The sequence below is a fragment of the Capra hircus genome, chromosome 12 (assembly GCF_001704415.2).
Source record: "Capra hircus breed San Clemente chromosome 12, ASM170441v1, whole genome shotgun sequence".
Lineage (NCBI taxonomy): Eukaryota > Metazoa > Chordata > Mammalia > Artiodactyla > Bovidae > Capra > Capra hircus.
This window is the reverse complement of record NC_030819.1, coordinates 31986037-32005919: the sequence shown is the minus strand read 5'-3', so window position 1 is coordinate 32005919 and position 19883 is coordinate 31986037.

The window sequence follows — 19883 nt, the reverse complement described above, 5'->3', positions numbered from 1 at the left end:
AACCTCGGTGTGTCATGGCAAAATGCTCTCAGTTGTTTTTAAAAAAATTCTCTTCTATACATATCTTTGAGCTTCACTCATATTTCCCATGGCAAATAAAGGTTCCAGATCTTTGGGAACCTTGACAATTAAAAAAAAAAAAATCCCTAGGCTATACGTTGCTTTTACAGCATTCTTCACCAAAATTATGGAGAGATCTTCACTGAAAGCCATGAATCGGGCTGAGCTTGCCAATTTGGTATCAGATGCTCAAATGGAAAGCTGAAGGAAATGTAAATCTTGAAAGTCAATTTCATCATCTTAGAAAAGGGAAAAAACAGTTAACAGATATACGTCTGCCATGCTGAATTTTTCAGATGTTAATGTTTAATGCTTAATTTCTCTGTATAGCTCAGGGACCATCGAATGAATTAAAGGTAATTTAGTTAAAGACGTTAGAAAAATGCAAAAATCTGAGCCTCTAATAAGATGATTGCTGAAGTTTCTAAAAAATGAAGAGTGTTATATAAGTAAGAACAGTCATCAAATGAGTACAGAAATTTTAAAAAGATATTACAAATGTGATTTTATGTGGAGAGACTTTTTAAGTTCTTCAAAATTAATGTTCAATATGGGTTAAATTTTTTGTATCTGTTTCTCTTACTTGAAGAGGGGAGAACTGAAGATTAATCTAATTGTACAGATAATGGAAAAGAGAATAAATAAAGCATCCTTTTAATAAATACTTTGAAATCAAGCCCAGAAACTAGACCCTTGGATATAACAAGTTCCATATTTGATCCTTACTTAATTTTAATGACTACATTTTAAATTACACTTTGATAAATTAAAGTGGCTATAATTATAGCATTAACTACTTAGAAAATAATTATCTGTTTTGAAGGCTTGTCATTATAGTTCTGTTGAAGCCTCAACCCCCTGGGCATGAGTGTAATACTGAAATCAGAGGTAAAATTCTCAAAAGAAAAAAAAATAGCGATTTTGTAAGTGAGAGATAAAAAGTTATTACAGGCTACCCCTTTCTCATGTCAGTTTCTTAAATGTGAAAAATATCCAATGAACCCATTAAATACATTTTGACAGACTAACAGCAGGAGGCTTGTTGACCTCTCACCTCATATTGATTTCCCCTTCAGTCGTTTTCCTTGGTGATTTCCACTTTTCCTGCATATATTTTGCCTCCCAGTTCACTCTCCACATGCCACGTCTATAATCATTTGCAGTGGAAACCCACACAGAGCCTCGAGCTGCACCAGCACTTCAGGAGAACCTTGAAAACAGAGCAGCCACATTGCTCACCTCTACCAATAACTTCCTCCATCAGTAAATATGTCTATAAAATGAAGATAGCTAAGACATCTCAATAATGCTGCTGACAGATAAACACCTGGGTGAGTCAAAATGGTCATTAATTATTATTTATTCATATGCTCATCAACTCCACTAGCCTTGATTAATGGGCCACTCTGATACCATGACACCAAAATAGAGATGCAAGAAATAAATAGGAAGTGCAGGGCAGCCCTTTCTCAGTCTAGTTGTTGAGAAATCCTACATATAAGGACCACCTAGGGACAAAAAAATCACACAGCAAGATCCTCTATGACCCACCTCCCAGAATAATGAAAATACAAACAAAAATAAATAAATGGAACCTAATCAAACTTAAAAGCTTTTGCACAATAAAGGAAACTATAAGCAAGGTGAAAAGACAGCACTCAGAATGGAGAAAATAATGGCAAATGAAACAACTGACAAAAGAATTCATCTCCAGAATATACAAGCAGCTAATGCAGCTCAATACCAGAAAAATGAACAACCCAATCAAAAAGTGGGCAAAAGACCAGACAGGCATTTCATCAAAGAAGACATACAGATGGCTAATAAACACATGAAAAGATGCTCAACATCACTCATTATTAGAGAAATACAAATCAAAACCACAATGAGGTATCAGCTCACAACTGTCAGAATTGCCATCATCAAAAAGTCTACAGACAATAAATGCTGGAGAGGGTGTGGAGAAAAGGGAATCCTCTTACACCGTTGGTAGGAATGCAAACTGGTACAGCCACTATGGAGAACAGTGTGGAGATTCCTTAAAAACTTGGAATAGAACTGCCTTATGACCCAGCAGTCCCACTGCTGGGCATATACCCCAAGGAAACCAGAACTGAAAGAGACACATAGAGCCCAATATTCATTGCAGCACTATTCACAATAGCTAGGACATGGAAACAACCTGTCCATCGGTAGACGAATGGATAAGGAAGTTGTGGTACATATACACAATGGAATATTACTCAGCTCTAAAAAGGAATGCATCTGAGTCAGCTCTAATGAGGTGGATGAACCTGGCACCTATTATACAGAGTGAAGTAAGTCAGAAAGAGAAAGACAAATATTGTATATTAACACATATATATGGAATTTAGAAAGACGGTACCGATGATCCTACATGCAGGGCAGCAAATGAGACGCAGACGTAAAGAACAGGCTTTTGGACTCAGTGGGAGAGGGAGAGGGTGGGATGATTTGAGAGAATAGCATTGAAACATGTACATTATCATATGTAAAATAGATGACTAGTGCAAGTTCGATGCATGAAGCAGGGCAACCAAAGCCAGTGCTCTGGGACAACCCAGAGGGATACAGGGTGGGGAGGGAGTTGGGAAGGTGGTTCAGGCTTGGGGCGGCACATGTATACCCGTGGCTGATTAATGCTGATTATGGCAAAAACCATCACAATATTGTAAAGCAATTAACATCCAATTAAAATAAATTAATTTAAAAAATTTTTAAAAATAAAGAATAAGCAATCAGGACAGCTTTTATAAGTGCCAGGGAACTGTAAAGAATCTGTGTGAACTATTATTACTCTGAAGGAGTCAAGGAGCAAACTAGAAGAGTCCAGAGTTGTTCTGACTTTGACTTCAGAAAAAGCATGCTTAGGTGTCAAGTCTGTTGGCAATAAGGAGTGGTTGGCATGTGAACAACGAGTGTTACCAGATGGAGTCAGATCCAGTAAGGCTGCAACTCAAGCCACAGGGAAAGGTGGAGGCAGGAAGATGTATGTGAAATGTAAGTGCTTTAAAATTATCTGTATCTGTTACTACAAACAAGAGGGCATCTTCAAAAGAGGGTAGGTCAAAATGAAATATGTTGGGCACTACAAAAATAATGTTTAAAATTTGCCCCCTTGTTAGTTTCTGTGTTATCTGGTGTTTTTGGTCATTCACCTTCAACATAGAGCTCTGGTTTCTTCCAGGCACTGATTTTGAAACAAGACTCACGCCTCTCTCTACCTCCACAAAAGCAAATTGCTCCATGTAGCATTAATGAGCATTATAGGTTTGGTTGTTTACATCAAAAGAAACTAATACAATTCCTGAGGCTTTTCTGTACATTGCTAAGTCCTTTCTTGGCTACCACTCACAGAGAGGGGTCTCCTTTCTCCCTCCTTTTCACTAGTACAATGTCCAAGCTGCCGTAGTTCCAGCGCATGGGTCTTCTCCCAGGTTCTCTCTGCTTTCTGTCCTCTTTTCATACAGGGCGGAGCCTTAGTTCCAATTCAGCTCTAGGCTGTCATGCCAACCTGCCTTATGTACTGCTGAGTAAAGAACTTCTACTTTCTGAGTCCACAGGAGATCATACATTAAAGATAATGTTGCCCAAATATTCTCTTGTCACCTAAAGTTTAGAATCTTGGAGGGAGTGCAGTAATTTAGCCTTAATACAGAAAAAAACAAAAAAGAATGAAAAGTAGTTTATATATTCTCAAGCAATTCCCTTTCCCATTTCTTCAACACCCCCAAAGTCTTCCTCTTCTTCCCAGATCCCATTATGGAATGAATATTTGTGTTCTCCTCAAAATTCATACCTCAAAGCCCTAATCCCCAGTAAGACAGTATTTGGGACTGTAAAGAGTGACGAAGGTTAAATGAGGTCATAAGGCTGGGTCTAATCCCATAGAGCTGGCACCATGATAAGAAGAGGAAGAGACACAAGAGCCCCCCACCCCCACCCCTCAATCTCAGGGGGACACAGCAAGCAGGTGGCTGGCCATCTGCAAGTCGAGGACTCTTGCCAGAAATCAAACTGGCTGGCACCTTGATCATGAACTCCCAGTCCCCAGATCTGTGAGAAAATAAATTTCAGTTGTTTAAACCACCCAGTTGATGGTATTTTATTATGACAGCTATATTAGATGAATACAACCTTGTATTCCAGAATCTCTCCATTCACCCTTAGCAGATCATTTTGCTTCCAGCATCACTGAGAAAATTGAAGTCCTTAAGTATTAATGCTTTCAGCTTCTTCCTATACTACCTACAAACATCTCCATCTCTTCCTATTCTTTCCTGCTTCTCCCATCTCAGTGGACTTGCTGACAGGATGTCTGCTCAAGGTTTTTTTCTTTACTCCATGCTGGGATCCACCCCTCTTGCATCCTAGGACGTGATAGCATCTCCCTGCCTTAGGGCTCTTGTATAAAGGCCACATCTCAAATAAAACCTAAACTCCTTACTGCAGACTTCGAGGTTCCATTCATCTAACCCCATGTTCATCTCTCTGACCTCATCTTCAACCACTGTGTAGTTTCTGAATCACTGTGACTTCTTTCTATTTCCCAATCACACAAAGCTCACATCCTGGGTTCGATCCCTGATCAGGGAACAAATCTCACACTCTGCAACTAAAAGGTTCCACGTGCTGCAATTAAGACCTGGCATGGCCAAATAAATAAATAACATGTTAAAAAGAAAGAAAGGAAGATTTAGAATGCTTTTCCCCAAAGCATCCTTGGCTAGCTCCTGTTCTCATTCAAATTTCAGCTCAAATGTCAGTTCTTAGAAAGGATTTTTCTGAATGCCCAATATAAAGCCATTCTACAACAAGAAAAATTACAGAAAGGAGACCCTCCAGTCTCTAACATATCATTAGTTAACATTACGCTGTTTATGATGTCTATTCTCCTTGTCCATAGGGTGTCTTTTCTCTACACGATGTAATCGCCATGAGAACAGGGACCTTGCTTTGTATTTCATTTCTGTGTCCCTTAAGGTCTTCAGACAATGCATGATGTGTAGTATCAATTCAAAACATCACTGTTGAACTCACATCTCCTCTTTCCCATAATCCCAGGAGATCATCTGTGTAGCTAGTTTTCCTCAGCATTAAACCATACTTAACTATTTTCCATCCTAAGAGCAGAAGCTGCCACCGTGACGGTGCATCTCCCATTGGCTACTTACCTGTCTATTTCCTTTCCTTTATAGCTGCACATGCTTTCCTAATGAGGAAGTTAAACCTCCTAGTCCCACCTCTCCCCTCCCTTTCCCTCTTCCCTCTATGGTAATTTAACTTTGTGGCCCATCCACCCACTCCACTGCCTTTTCCTGAGATGATAAGTGACAACCAGACTGTCGAGTTCAGTAGACACTATTCTCTCATCTTACTTGACCAGCTGTGATTTTCATGCAGTTGGCTGTCCCCTTTTTCCTAAAATTCTCTCCTTCGATTTTCATGAAGCCACATTCTCCTAGAACTTCCTTTTTCACCTTCCGTTTATTGATTTGTCCTCTCTTTCATAGGGGCTTCCCTGGTAGCTCAGATGGTAATGAGTCTACCTGCAATGTGGGAGACCTGAGTTCGATCCCTGGGATAGGAAGATCCTCTGAGGAAGGGAATGACTACCCACTCTAGTATTCTTGCCTGGAGAATTCCATGGACAGAGGAACCTGGAAGGCTACAGTCCATGGGGTCACAAAGAGTCAGACATGACTGAGCACACTTTTCCTATGTGGTTTCTCTTCCTTCATACTCCTTAGGGCTTGCAGCTCTAGTCTTCCAGGGGCCCATCAGAAAGTGCTCAGATCTACAGGTAATTAATGGGGAGGGGGTAGAGTAGACTCTAGGGAGTGGAGAGTGCTTTCTGTCCCTTGCAGAAGACACTCAAATCCAAGATTTTTTAAATGCTGTACTAGCCCAACAAACTCTATCTGTGGACAAATGGAGAGCACTTATTTGTAGTCTGCACATCAAGTGCTGCTGTTTCTTGGGGCTTTTCCCTGTGTGCAGGCTCAGTCGTTTCAGTCATGTCTGACTCTTTGTGATGCTATGGATTGTAACCCACCAGGCTCCTCTGTCCAAAGGATTCTCCAGGCAAGAATACTGGAGTGGGTTGCCATGCCCTCCTCCAGGGGATCTTCTTGACCCAGGGATAGAACTTGCATCTCTTGCATCTCCTGCGTTGGCAGGCGGGTTCTTTTCCACTTAGTGCCTCCTGGGGGGCTTTTCCCTGGGCCTCTGCTTTCTACTGCATATACTCTAATTAGGTAGCATCACTCGCATCTACAGTGCTAACTACCGTGGGTGTTTCCCTGATTCTGAGTTTCTATTTCACCAGTCCTGTATAGCACAGAGATTAAGACCCTGGTACAGAGTCAGACAGATTTGAAGTTGAGTCCCTGCTCAGTCATCTGTCAGTTGTCTGACCTCAGGCAAAATAGTTCACTCTCTGAGCCTCAGTCTTATATGTAGAATGAGGCTGATAATAATAGTCATTCTTATGAGTCTTTTCTTTTTCTATTTATATTTCTTTTCTAAAATGTATTTTTTCTATTTATATTTCTTTTCTAAAATGTATTTGTTTTTAATCAAAGGATAATTGTGTTGGTTTCTGCCACACATCAACATGAATCAGCCATAGGTGGACCTATGTCCCTTTTCTCTTGAATCTCCCTCCCACCTCCCTCCCCATCCCACCCCTCTAGTTGTTACAGAGCCCTGTTTTGAGTTCCCTGATTTATACAGCAAATTCCCACTGGCTATCTATTTCACCTATGGTGGTGTATATGTCTCCATGCTACTCAGACACTCTTATGAGTCTTTTTATGAAAATATTTATTCATTTATTTACTTATTTATTTGACTGCATCAGGTCTTAGCTGTGACACTTGGGATCTTTAGTTGTGACACATGGGTTGAGTATTTGGGTGCTTGGGTTTAGTTTCTCTGTAGCAAGTGGGATCTTAATCACCTGATCAGGGATGGAACCTGCATCCCCTGCATTTCAAGGCAGATTCTTAACCCTTGGAGTGTGTGCTTAGTCACTCAATCATGTCCAACTCTTTGTGACCCTATAGACTATAGCCTGCCAGGCTCCTTTGTGCATGGAGATGCTCCAGGCAAGAATATTGGAGTGGGTTGCCATGCCCTCCTCCAGGAGATCGTTCCAACCCAAGGATCAAACCCACTTCTCTCGAATTGCAGGTGAAATCTTTACCATCTGAGCCACCAGGAAAGTCCTTAGCCACTGGACTACCAGGGAAGTCCCTATAAGAGTCTTTGCATTAAAATGATGTGAGTAAAATGTTAGGTATGGTATCTGGCACATAGCAAGTGTTTTGTGAAAGTTAGCCCTTTGGTTGAACATCTCAATGGGAAAGGGCAAAAGACATCCCAGCGTTAACGCTGTTCAGCTGAAGTCATCATCTTTCCTTCACAACTTGATCCTTGTGTTACAAGCACCACCTTTTTTATAGGGGCTCAGACCAGAAGCCAGAAATCGGACTCCTTCTTCTCTGCCTTCACCCTACTCCCAAACACTACCCACCGATACACTCTACAGTCTCCAGGAGGCCCCGACATTTGGTCTCTATTTTGTCCTATTGGGCTTCCCTCGTGGCTCAGCTGGTAAAGAAACACCTGCCATGCGGGAGACCTGAGCCGGATCCCTGGGTTGGGAAGATCCCCTGGAGAAGGGAACGGCTACCCACTCCAGTATTCTGGCCTGGAGAATTCCATGGACTGTATAGTCCATGGGGTCGCAAAGAGTCAAACACCACTAAGTGACTTTCACTTTTCACTTTGTCTTATTGAGCCAATATCCTTTCCTTCAATTCCACCCATGTCTTCATGCACATGTTACCAGTTCTCTTTTGGGTTATTCCCATGGCCTCTTAAGTGAAGCCTCAGCTTCATATCTTGACCTTCTTCAATCTGCTCATTTTGTCAAAACAATCTTTCTAAAATGAAAGTTTAATCATGTCACTCCTCTGCTTGGAAACATTTGGAGTCTCTCTCCTGCCTAAGTAATAAATAGTGAATTTCTGATCCAACTTTTGCCTTCATTTGAAGCGTGACTTTTCCATTGCTCTTCACCCTGAACTCTTTACTCTAGCTGTTTCCAAGGACTTTGACATCCTTGTAATAAAGCTTCAGTCTTTCAAGGATGCCCTTCCCTGTCTCTCTAGCAAGCTGATCTCTTACGATCTCAGTTCAAGCAGTAGTGCTTTTGGACACCTTTCCTAGTGTGCCCTCCTGATCTCCCCTTGAGCATGCCTAGTGAGTAGTTGTGGTAGATTTGGAAACAGAGGGCAAAGCTAACAAGCTAACATGATTTGAAGGGAAAATAAGGCTAACAACCTTACCTATGAGAAGTACTATTCTTTCATGGTGAGAGAGAGCAAGAAAAATGAAATCAGTGAGTAGTATGCAAGTAAGAAGGGAATTCCCAGGTAATTCTCTAGTGGCAAAGAACACAGCTGCCAGAGCAGGAAATGTAAGAGACCCGAGTTTGATCCCCAGGTCAGGAAGATCCCCTGGAGGAGGGCATGGCAACCCACTCTGGTATTCTTGCTGAGAGAATCCCATGGACAGAGGAGGCTGGCAGGCTACAGCCCATGGAATCGTGAAGGGTTGAACGCAACTGAAACAACTCAGTACGTCTTGGCACAAGAAGGGAAATCTAACTAAATGATTTTATTTAAAAATTTTTTTCATTGGAGTACAATTGCTTTATACTGTTGTGCTAGCTTCTGCTGTATAACGAAGTGAATCAGCTATATGTATACATATATCTCCTCCCTCTTAAGATTCCTCCCCCATCCCACCCCTCTAGATAATCACAGAGCACCAAGCTGAACACCCTGTGCTATACACTTGTTATTTGGAAAAATACAGGAAGAGTAAAATTTTCAAGCTAATGTTCACATGCTGTGTCTAATCATATCTGAATAAAATGATGTATTAGCTTTAGATGTAGACCCTTATAAGTAACCCACTTTGATGCTTCACAGCGTCTCAAGTTTGCCCTGGAACTGAGGAAAGCTTATCAGAGTAAGCTGTAAGAGAAATTTTCAGTTCAGTTCAGTTCAGTCACTCAGTCGTGTCCAACCCTTTGGGATCCCATGGACTGCAGCAGGCTAGGCCTCCCTCTCCATCACCAACTCCTGGAGTTTACTCAAACTCATGTCCATTGAGTCGGTGATACCATCTAACCATCTCATCCTCTCTTGTCCCCTTCACCTCCTGCCTTCAATCTTCCCAGCATCAGGGTCTTTTCCAGTGAGTCAGCTCTTCTCATCAGGTGGCCAAAGTATTGGAGTTTCAGCTTCAACATCAGTCCTCCCAATGAATATTCAGGACTGATTTCCTTTAGGATGGACTGGTTGGATCCTTGCCGCCCAAGGAAATCTCAAGAGTCTTCTCCAACACCACAGTTCAAAAGCATCAATTCTTTGGTGCTCAGCTTTCTTTATAGTCCAACACTCACATCCAAAATAAGAATTTGAAAGTGTTGGCTAGCTCAATTATTTCGATTAGTTAAAATCTTTTTGCAGTAAAAAACAAACTGAAATCTATGAAATGAGTAAAAACACATACTATCATTTTAATACTGAATATGGATTACACTCAGCTGTATGATTAAAACGGTATGTTTAAACCTTCTTCAATGTTTCTTATGAGTTTAAACAAGTTATTATCATGTCTATAAAATTTCAGGTATACATTTTGCTATGATACATATATTTGTGGATGTATACAGATTTAAAACATATCCACTCTTACATATATTTATATGAATACAAAACGCATAACATTTTTCATTTTTCTGTATTTTAGGAACATGTTTTGCCTACGAGTGCAATGTTGCTTAAACTATGGGTCTCCATCCATTCACTGGTAGCTCAAAAAGTCAGCTTAGTGAGTTTGGACTAAAATTATAAAAAAAAAAATACATTAATATAGAATAGAATAGAAAATATTCAAGTGACACATGTTTAAGGGAAGTAATGTCTTCATAAATATGGATCGTGGGACTTCCCTGGTGATCCCGTGGTTAAGATCTGCCTGTTAATGCAGAGGGTGCAGGAAGACTCCGCATGCCCCAGGGCAATTAAGCCCGTGCTCCACAACTGCTGAGCCTATATGCAGCAACTACTGAAGCCTGTCCATCCTAAAGCCTGTGCTCCCAACAAGAGAAGCCTCCACAATGAGAAGCCCACGTGCCACAACAAGAGAGTAGCCCCTGCTCATCGCAACTAGAGAAAACAGGAATTGAAGACCGCATGCAACCAAATACTAATTAATTAATTACAAATGTGGGATGTGGTCAATGTGCTTGAAGAACACTGCCTTGGAGAGATTCAGGGAGAGATGAGACTTAGAGACCTGGCCTCTGAGGTCTCCTAGTTCCGACCCAGGGTTGAAAGCTGTTCATAAATACCAGGCCCCTGTCAAGTCTGCATACAAGGACACCATCCATAACATTACAGCACTTTCGCACTTTCATCAGGGGGTCAACCTTCACAGCATCACAGCACAGTACAAAAGCGGGCATACAAGCAAAGCAAACTGATTCTCCTGAAAAACCAGAGTACTTTTGACTGCTTGGCAATGAGAACCTACAATTGTTTGCTTTCTTCTCTCTTGTAGTTGCTAGCAGGTGAGACTTTAGCTCAGCACACTTTTCGTTTTTCCACAACCATCAGCTTCCTTTTCATTGCCCTGATGACTCTCACAGCTTTTCTTTCCTCCAAACATACCACCTTACTTAATCCCTGGTTGTTGTGTCTTCACTTAGTTTTTAGGCCTATAATTGTATTATTAAAAAAAAAATTTAGTCTCTCAGCCGTGTCCAACTCTTTGCAACCCCACGAACTTTAGCCCTCCACATTCTTCTGTCCATAGGCTTCACCAGGGAAGACTACTTGAGAGGGTTGCCATTCCCTTCTCCAAAAGATCCCTTCTCTTTCTCACCCAGGGATCAAACCCAAGTTTCCTGCATCTCCTGCACTGCACGCAGATTTTTTTGCCATCATAAGCTCCTGAAACCCTTTCTGCTGCTGCTGCTGCTAAGTCGCTTCAGTCGTGTCCCACTCTGTGCGACCCCATAGACAGCAGCCCCCGAGGCTCCTCTGTCCCTGGGATTCTCCAGGCAAGAATACTGGAGTGGGTTGTCATTTCCTTCTCCAGAAATCCTTTCTGGAGGTTAATATTTCTAAAAGAAAAAAAAAACTTATGAGATGGAGCATCCTCTTTACCTTCAATTTGTCAGCTATTCGGCAAGCCATGAAAATAACCATATATAAAAAAATTAAAATATCTTATCATTAAGGATGATTTGCAGTAAAATAGGTGAAAGATTATAGCCATGGGGAGAATATGCACTTCTTTCATCTACTCACATTTCAGTTGGTGTAATTACATTACCATTGCCAAAGACTTGGACCATTTTCATGGAAAGAACCATTTCATGGAAATCAACTTTCTCAAAAAGAGAAAGTTGATTTTTCTCCCAATGGTGTACTAGAGGGTCTGTTTTGTCTCACCGCTTTAGGATGGTGACTAAGTAAAAGCTGAATCCATTACTTTAATTTGCTTTTTATTTTTTAAAAAAACTGATAATGCATCTCTCGTGAAAATTCTCAGATGTGATGGCTGTGTGAGTTGCAGATTACCATGTGATCCTCATGGATGTTAGACTGACATACATGGTAAGGAACCTGGGGATCCTTCAGATTTATAACAGTGATTTGGAATATGAAGTTATTATATGGAATCATAAATCACGGCGCATGTTTACCAGACTATCAAATACTCCTCCTCCTCTCCACTAGACCATCATGAAAATGACTACCAGGCCTGAAATCAACACACTGTAATAGAGTTAATCAAAGTGGATATTCCCAGATTTGTATTCTAATCAGAAGACCATAGAATCTGAGCCTGCCCTAAGGGATTTGTCAAGGCACTATCTCAACAGATAATCTTTGTCCAGTTTTTAATTAAGATTGTTAATTATGCAAAATAGTACCCATTCCCTATTTAAAAAAAAATAATATAAATGATAAGATGCTATTCTGAGACCACCATCTCATGACCTGTCTGAGACAGAGGCTTGAGAACATTAATCTACATGGAAATAATTAGATTCCAATTGCTTCTGTAGCTTTTGGTTTTGAAATATAATCAAGGAAATGTCAAAACGAGAGCATGTAAAAAGTAATCATTACTACAATTACTCATCAGGATAGAATTAGAACCTGGAGCTTCTAAGAGTTTCTGTTTACTCTCTTGCAGAAGGAGAAGTTGTGTTTTGTTTGTTCCAAAGCACCTATATGTTTACTTCCAAGCCTTTTCAACAGAAGAGAGGAATGGAGTTGACGAATTCTAAGCAATTTAAGGCAGACGTGATTTTTAATATCACTGCAGGCACAATTGATCTGATGACAAGATATATAATCTCCCCCTTCACAGCGTCCCACAGGGGCCAAAGGGACAGAGCTGTTTACCTTGTGAAGTCAACTGAGTATGGTGACATCATGGGGATAAAGGTCAGGGAGCATTTTGCCACTTCAAGTAGAGCTGTCAGACTTAGTAAATCAAAACACAGGATGCTGGCTAAATTCAAACTTCAGACAGAGCATCAATAAAGAGTATTGTAGTATAAGTATGTCCCAAATATTGCCTTTTATTAATTTTTTGCTGATCTAAAATTCTAGTTTAACCAAAACATCCTACGTTTTTTTCTGGCAATCCTGTTTCAAGAAGTAAATATAGTTCCTACCAAGTTATTAGCCACAGTAGACTTCTTTTAGTCTGATGTAAATTACTATGTGAAATATTTCAGGTTGCCAGAGTATATGCCATTAAAATAGGACCGTACATGGGATGCACAGACAGGCACAGGTGCACAGACGCACACTCACCTTACCTCTGGCAGAGTGGTTTGCTAGAGGAAAGGCATTTCTTTGGCTTGCATCTGTAACTATTCATGTATTCCAAGTATTGATAGTCAGTCCCTGATAAGGTAGTTTCAAAGGGGTGGTAGTTCAGGGAAGTCAGTTCTGGGAAACACTGATGCTTTTTGTTTCAAGATCATTTTTGTGAGACAAACTGTGGTGTCAACTCATGCTCTGTGTTCTATTATAAACACTAGTATAATCTCAACATATTCATGTTGATGGTAGTTAAACATGTGTGTGTAAGTACATGTAATCATGTGGTCTGGCTTCTGTCATTCAGACTACTAATATATTAAAATTTCAAATGGCTTGATTTTAGGATGATTAGCATAGGATCATGTTCTTACAGTTATGAGAACTATAAAATTTAACTCTGAAAATGAATTTTTTTTCATATTGGTTTTTTTGTCATGATATAGTGCTTCACAATTTATAGCATCCGAGAACTTTGCATCTATTCTCTTGACTCATGCTCTTGGGACCGTGTGACTTAGACTGTGTTTGCCTTCCTTTTAGAGAAGACGAAACTCCAGCTTGGGCTAAGCATTTTGCCTAGGGTCATTGGATGAAGAGGTGACAGAGGCAACAAAACCCCTCAGGTTCTCTGACCCCAGAGTACTGCTCTTTCTGTTCAGTTAAGTGATGGTCTCAGTAACGAGTCTAAACATTTAAACCTAGGTTATTCTCTGAGAATAGACATTGGAAAAGATATGGGCATCCATTCCAAGTGTCTGACGACAAGAATGCTTGATTCATTGGCACCCACTCCTCAAACTTTATCTCTTTGGACATTTATTTAAGATGCAGGTTACCTGGATACCTGTAGATTTCAGAGGTCATTGATGCGATGGTGACCTCCTTGCTGCTTGCTGTCTGATTACCACGTACCCTGGCCGCCTCTGTTGACCTTCTCCCCAGTCTGCTGTGCTTTGGTACCAATTTTATCCTCATGGGCCGTATGAAAATGCAGTGGCAGGGAACGAAGAAAGGGGGTGCACACAGGAGGGGGAAGATGCGAGAGCCTGTGCTTTCTTCCTCCTGTTGCCTGGGGGAGGCAGCATTATAAGTCTGCACTGGCCTCAGCCCTCATTTCACTTTCTCAGGACCCTTCTTCCTTTCAGTACAGCTCTTTACTCCAGAAATCTCACTTGGGTAATGTCCAAGATGCCATGAGCCTTGGTGGACTTTTTAAAACGTAGATTAATATTGTTTCACTACTCTACATTTCCCAAGATCCTTCATTAGCCTTTGGGTAGAACTTTGTCTTTGTTGGTAAAGTTTTTAGAGCCAATGCAAAAAAGATACTATAGCATAGGTAAAATTTTACTATCCTATTCCTTGGTTAGATGTGGCAAAAAATCCTTTCATTATTCCCACTCTCCAAATGGTTGTGCTTTCCTTTCAGAGGGAAGTGAGCTGAGGAAAAGCTATTCAATTGACTGCAGATCTGATCATCAGTGGGCAATTTTAGGACATTCTGGCGCAAAAATGGCTGGTATTGACGATGGATAATGAGGAAAGCAAGTGGGGGAAAAAAGAGGAGAAGAACCAGCAGTCACTTCAAGAATAACCCCCAACACATTTTTCAAGCGCATCCCTTGGTTACCCACTCTGTCTTCACAGGTCTCCACACCTCCCACTGACAGTGTCTCCCACCTACAATTTATATTTACTTATTGTTTGCTCTGTGCCAACTGTTGAGCATAGGGTCTGATTTTATCCTAATTAAAAGCTAACAACTTAGCCTATTACTCTTTCAAGGATGATGGCAGATCACAAGAGTTCTAGGTCAGAGTCAAAGGGCTCTGTTTCTTATGGTATAGCAAGCAACACAAGCACCATGCTTGTGTCCTTTTCATTTGTCCTCAAGTCCTATGGGGGAGATGTAGTCTGAGCCCAGATGGATGCCTAAACCTGCCACTGGTACATGGTAGGACAGGAACCCTGGGCGTGGGGAACTCCAGAAACTGGCCAATGCTGGGTTCATAGAATACAATAAATGTTGGGGTAGGGGGTGACTACATGCACAAGTGGTTACATTGCTACAAGCCTAGTACTATCGTCCTATATTCTAGTATGTCCAGGTTTAAAAGGAGTTTGGGAGGAAATGACTTGGGGACTTATGGACCTACCATAGTATTGTAACCATGGGGAAATGTTTTATACACTTTCAACAAATTTCAGCCTATTACTTACGATACAACCCTTTTTATGGATGGGTAGACTTATTTAAGGAAATGACACTTGCATGAAAAATAAGCCTAGTTGGTTGAAAATGAAGAAGTTCATTTAGTAAGCCACAATCACTTACTTCAATGTGTCACCTAGAACACATCACTAGCCTATTGCCCATGTGGCACTAGATAGACTTGGACTTGGACCACCAAGGACTACTAACCGATAAACAAAGCTGCGTCACTCACCGAGCCACCATTATTTACGATCTATTTTCAAAGCATTTAAAATGTGATTTGTTTGCTACTCTTCAGAGTTGTTTTGTCTTAAGATTTTCACAGGGGAATTAATCCTTACAACTTGTCTATGAACTACGAACAGAAGATTATCAAATTATCGCACCTTTGATAAATATTTACTGTTCCTGACTAAGCTGGTATGAGATGGGGTAGGCGCAAAGCTCTCCTACGCACAAAAGTCTCCTGGGTAATCCCCCCTCCGCCTTTCCCTGACTCCTCTTTCTCTCTCTTTCCTGACTCCCGCCAGTCCCTCCCACTCTACCCTTCCTTTTACTCCTATCTCCTTTTGACTCAGAACCACTGCCTGCTTTCTCCTGACCTGGCTTCACCTCCCTACAATTCCCATCTGATTTTCACTTCCTGGACTCTGGACTCCACCTCCATCCTTCTGTTAGTGACTATAATTAGAATTTGGATAATACTTTCTTTTGTAACTGAGAGTAACTGCAAGTTTCAACTATTCATTGGCATGTTCCTTACCTTAGGTGGTATCAGAAATAAGGGGTCAAAATGTACCCTCTCCACGAGAATGTCCATGGCAGCCTCTCTACCAGCTTTCTCTAAGCTTGCCCCAAAGTGAGATTCTATTTGTTATTCACTCTCTGAAAAATCAGTGAAAAGAATAAGCCCCGCTAAATCACCAGACCAACAGAGAAACAGTCGGTGTGAAACAGCAGTTCAATTAACAAGCCCCCAGTCTCCAGAAACAGGGCAGAATAGAGACACAAAAGAGACTGGGAGCTCCATATTTATAGCTTTTAGTATGGTGACACTATGTAGCCTCATAGGATAATTTTATAGAAATATGGTAGAAATTTTTAAAATATAGTCATTACAATGATCATTAATCCATTCAACAAATATTTGAATGATTGCTATTTAGAAGATACTGTATGGCAAAAACATTAAATAAACCTGAGTCCTATCCTCAATGAATTTACCAGAGTTATGACTTACACAAAACCTGAGTCCTATCCTCAATGAACTTACCAGAGTTATGACTTACACATAAATAATCATAATGCCGAGCAGAAAGCAATGAGGCAATTGGTATTACAAAGAGACTTATATAGCATATAATATACATATATTGCTAAATATGAGCTTCCCAGGTGACTCAGTGGTAAAGAACCTGCCTGCCAATGCAGGAAACGCCAGAGACTTGGGTTCAATGTCTGAGTCAGGAAGAAGCCCTGGAGGAGAAAATAGCAACACACTTCAGTATTCCTGCCTGGGAAATCCCATGGACAGAGGAGCCTGATAGGCTATAGTCCATGGGGTCACAAAGTCGGACACGATTGAGCATGCACACCTCATGCCTCATGGTGAAATATATCTTGTTAAATCTACCTGTCTATATATGGTCAAATATATATTTGGTTAAATAAATATGTTTAAATAGAGAGATAAACTTGAAATCAAGTTCCTAGATTTGAATTCTAACACTTCTATTTACCTCTTTATACCTCATTTTTTTCTTTTGTTAAAATATGATAATAGTAGCCTGGATTTCACTTAATGTTTAAAATATTAGATGAAAGGATGCATGTTCAAAAGACATTATTGATAAACTAGTTAGTTTAGCCAGTGGTAAGCTTCTATGAGAAGTCAGATGCTGTGTTAGGCACTAGGAAAATCCAGCCGTATGGGACTCTCCCTTCTCTCAAAGAATTTAGAGTTGCGTGCAGGAAGTATTTGGATGACAGATGATTCCAGTAATATATGGCATGTTCTATAATAAAAAGGTACAATAAACAAAGGCAACTTGAGAACTGATGGGAGAGGATAAAAGCATCTGCAGGCTTTGAGGCCTTGGCAGGGCATGGGGAGGGACACTGGGGGCCATGAGGAGCCTACCAGACAAATGGCAGTAGAAAAGATCCATTCCAAAGAGCTGCAGCCTGGGGTGGGTGGCCACGCTGGTGTAAGCACAAAACCAGGAGGGGTGAGAAGCAAGATGGCTCAGAACTGCTATGGAAGGCCCTGGCCAATGCTCCAAGTGTAAAGACAGCTGGGGGCCAGGTCACAGGCGCGTCTTAGTAATAGAAAGTTTGAATTCTATCCTAAGGATAGCAAGTGGCTCAAACTTGGTGGCTTAAAACAGCAGATGTGGTACATATACACAATGGAATAGTAGTTGGTCAAAAACAGAATGAATAATTTCATGTTATAGAAACATGGAGGTACTCAGAGATTATCATACTAAGTGAAATAAGTCAGACAGAGAAAGACAAACATAGGATATCACTTATAAGTGGAATCTAAAAATTGATACAAATAAACTTGTTTACAAATCAGAAATAAACTCACAGACATAAAATAAAAATTATAGTTACCGAGGGGAAAGGGTGGGAGGAATAAATTAGGAATTTGGGATTAAAATATACACACTGCTGTATAAAATAGATAATCACCAAGGGCCTACTGTATAGCACATGGAAGTATACTCAATATTTCATAATAATCTATAATGGAAAAATAGATATATATAAAGTATTATAGATACCTGTAATGGAAAACGCTGGATTGGAAGAAACATCACCTCAGATATGCAGATGACACCACCCTTATGGCAGAAAGTGAACAGGAACTAAAAAGCCTCTTGATGAAAGTGAAAGTCGAGAGTGAAAAAGTTGGCCTAAAGCTCAACATTCAGAAAACGAAGATCATGGCATCCCGTCCCATCACTTCATGGGAAATAGATGGGGAAACAGTGGAAACAGTGTCAGACTTTATTTTTTGGGGCTCCAAAATCACTGCAGATGATGACTGCAGCCATGAAATTAAAAGACACTTACTCCTTGGAAGGAAAGTTATGACCAACCTAGACAGTATATTCAAAAGCAGAGACATCACTTTGCTGACTAAGGTCCGAATGGTCAAGGCTATGGTTTTTCCTGTGGTCATGTATGGATGTGAGAGTTGGACTGTGAAGAAGGCTGAGCACCGAAGAATTGATGCTTTTGAAGTGTGGTGTTGGAGAAGACTCTTGAGAGTCCCTTGGACTGCAAGGAGATCCAACCAGTCCATTCTGAAGGAGATCAGCCCTGGGATTTCTTTGGAAGGAATGATGCTAAAGCCACCTTATGCGAAGTGTTGACTCATCGGAAAAGACTCTGATGCTGGGAGGGATTGGGGGCAGGAGGAAAAGGGGACGACAGAGGATGAGATGGCTGGATGGCATCACTGACTCGATAGACGTGAGTCTGAGTGAACTCTGGGAGTTGGTGATGGACAGGGAGGCCTGGCGTGCTGTGATTCATGGGGTCGCCAAGAGTCGGACACGACTGAGTGACTGAACTGAGCTGATAATGGAAAAGAATCTAAAAAAAAAAACAATATATATACACAGATATACAGTTATATAGATATATGTGTGCGCTAAGTCACCTCATTCCTGTCCAGCTCTTTGGATCCTATGGGTTGTAGCCCACCAGGCTCCTCTGTCCATTGGATTCTCTAGGCAAGAATACTGAAATGCATTGCCATGCCCTTCTCCAGGGGGATCTTCCCAACTCAGGGATTGGATTTATGTTTCTTACATCTCCTGCAATAGCAGGTGAGTTCTTTACCACGAGAGCCACCTGGGAAAACTATATTTCACTTTATTGTACACCTGAAACTAACATAACATTGTAAATAAACTACGTTTCAGTAAAAATGGTTTTTAAACCCCAGAAATGTGTTCTCTGACAAATCTGGAGGCCAGAAGTACAAAATCGAGCTGCTGACTGGACCGTGCCTCCCTCCACAATCTCTAGGGAACTCTTTCTTGTTTTTGGTAGCTTCTGGGGGCTGTTGGCTTCCTTGCCTTGTGGTCACAAAACTCCAGTTTCTCCCTCCCTCTTTGCAGGGCCTGCATGGCCTTTTCTTCTATGTCTGTGTCACTTGTCATTGGATTAAAATATCATCTGGATAACGTAGAATGATTTCCTCATCTCGAGATCCTTCACTTAATTACATCTGCAAAGACTGCTTTTTCAAATAGGCCTCCAAGTGAATGTACCTTCTTTTATTGGTTGGGGTTGACAGTGGGGGGGTAACCATTCATCCTATTTCAGTGAGGAAGCATTGGAGAAATGCATTCTAGAAACACAGAGCTATGTTTGACAGATGACACTGGGGACCAACGGGGAGATAGTTTTGCACTTTACAAACTCTACAAAACACTACAAGCCTCATCAGAGTCATTGTCATCATCCCCTGTGAATTACCATCAACTACTCTCCAAAGAGGGGCTTCCCAGGGGCCCAAGTGGTAAATAATCCTGCCAGTGCAGGAGATGCAAAGACATGGGTTCGATCCCTGAGTCAGGAAGATCCTCTGGAGAAGGAAATGGCAACCCACTCCAGTATTCTTACCTGGAGACTCCTAT